Genomic DNA, 2,222 nt, shown 5'->3' on the forward strand with positions numbered 1-2,222 from the left:
ATATATATATATATATATATATATATATATATATATATATATATATATATACATCCTTGTTGAAGTGGCAATGAACATTATTTCTCAGTATAGTCATTACTATCATCTCTTATAGAGATTTTCAGACTAGGTTCTTTACTTGTTGCAGGATCAGTGACTGGTCGTCTCTTATTTTTCTATATATTGCGAGTTGGAGCGAACTACTGCTATCTCTAGCGGACGGGTATCCACCACCGAAGATGGGCGCAAATAGCTCGAAACCGTGCGGTCCGTTGGTCTCGTCACCGGAAGATGGTAGGGAGTTCGCTCCCTTGCTTGCAATATATATCGGATGCAGATTGCACGAGTAACCAGCTGGACGAGGTGCCCTGCTGGGGTTAAAAACGGTCGTATCGTCGGTTCCTACGGAACACCCATTACTTCTCAACACAGTTACTGTTTTCATCTCTTATAGAGAAATTCTAACCAGCTAATTTATATTTTTTATATTTTATATCCAACATTGGGATACTTATGTCTTCCTATATATTTTCATATGTATAGTTCTATATTTTTCAATCTTTTATGTTTATATGCTTTTAAACCCTGAGGCGTTGTCTCTACATTTGGTATATCCATATTTCCTATATTCTACGGCGTTTATGTTGCAGTTTTTATATGATCCTCTTATATTTAATATCTTTAGTTGATTTATGGAACAGTAGATGTCGAGACACATAAAGCTGTAAATAATAGCATTTAGGAATAGAGTTGAAAAACTTCATTTCGATAGAAAAAATCAAAGGCTGTCCAAAAGACTTTGTCCATCCAAAAAGCTTTTTCAACACAATATTTACATGCTATTATTTGTAGCTTTGTGAAAGTGCATGGCTCAGTGGTTAGAGCGTCTTGCTCACAATCATGAGGTAATGAGGTCGATTCCAGGACCGGGCTGTGTGTTGCGTTCTCGATCAAGATGCTTTATTTCATGTTGCTCCAAGTAACTCACCTGTAGAAATGAGTTTGTATGTCAGTAGATCCAAGCGGTATCAGTCTTTGCCTTTCCTTTGGATAACATCGGTAGCGTGAAGAGGGGAAGCCGGTATGCATGAGCGACTGCTAATCTTCCATAAACAACTTTGCCCAGACTTGTGCCTCGGAGAGGAACTTTCTAAGTGCAATCCCATGGTCATTCATGACCGAAGGAGGTCTTTACCCTTTATTTGTAGCTTTATATACTTCGAGATCAACAATTCCTAAAAAGAATTTTTTCACTTTCCCTCGGAAGTTTATAAAGTTTTTAAGACGTCAGCAATATTAAGTTATATTGTTTTATAACTTCTATAGTTGCCATCTCATATTTTAATTTCCTTGATCTTCTATATGTTCATCTGAGTTGCGTCGAAACGGATATTTACTCTTCTAATTCTGATATAAAACCCACCCTTTGCTTGGAAGTTTGGTATCGGTGGTTTTCACAATCCTTGAAGATTTCTCACAGTCCTTTTCTCAGTTTACAAACCATAAGTTTTTGGTTTTAACCCTAACAATGAAACTATATTTAGTTATCTTTCACAGTAAGGTTTCTTTCTCAATACTCGAGGATAGATTATCCAATTTTTCCTTTACTTCTTCATTTATCTTTTATTTGTTTCGATCATTAGACTGCGGTCATGCTGGGGCAACACGTTGAAGAACTTCTACTCAAACGAATTGACCCCAGTAGTTACTTTTTAAATCCTCGGACTTATTCTATCAGTATCTATTGCCGAACCGCTAAGTTACGGAGACGTAAACAAAACAACACTGGTTGTCAAGCGGTGGTGAGAAATAAACACAAATACACAGACACATACACACAGACATGCACACACATGTGTGTGTGTGTTTATACACGACGGGCTTCTTTCAGCTTCCGTCTACCAAATCCACTCAAGGTTTTTGATCGGCCCGGTGTTGCAGTAGAAGACACTTACCCAAGGTGCCACACAGTGGGACTGAAACCGGAATCATGTTGTTGGGAAGCCAGCTTCTTACCACACCGCCACGCCTGCGCCTATATTATTTCTTCTTTTTTTAGTTCTTTCATCCTCCTGACTAGAGGCCATAGTAGGAGATATTCAAGGTTCCACGCAACGAAGTGCACCCTAAGCCATGTGGTTGGAGACCAAACTTCTTAACATACAGCTATACCGTGTGTGTGTGTGTGTGTGTGTGTGTGTGTGTGTGTGTGTGTGTGTGTG

General features: G+C 38.7%; 1 protein-coding gene across 1 annotated transcript in view; it reads right to left on the bottom strand.

Moving 5' to 3' along the window:
• The window catches only part of LOC128247071 (uncharacterized), a 51,325-nt gene extending 49,148 nt beyond the window's left edge, over positions 1–2,177 (bottom strand). The window contains exon 1 of the mRNA XM_052965864.1: positions 989–2,177. The gene's annotated coding sequence lies outside the window, so the exon portion shown is untranslated. The remainder of the gene's footprint in view (positions 1–988) is intronic.
• Between the last annotated feature and the right edge of the window lie 45 nt (positions 2,178–2,222).

Source organism: Octopus bimaculoides, chromosome 2, assembly GCF_001194135.2.
Source record: "Octopus bimaculoides isolate UCB-OBI-ISO-001 chromosome 2, ASM119413v2, whole genome shotgun sequence".
Classification (NCBI taxonomy): domain Eukaryota; kingdom Metazoa; phylum Mollusca; class Cephalopoda; order Octopoda; family Octopodidae; genus Octopus; species Octopus bimaculoides.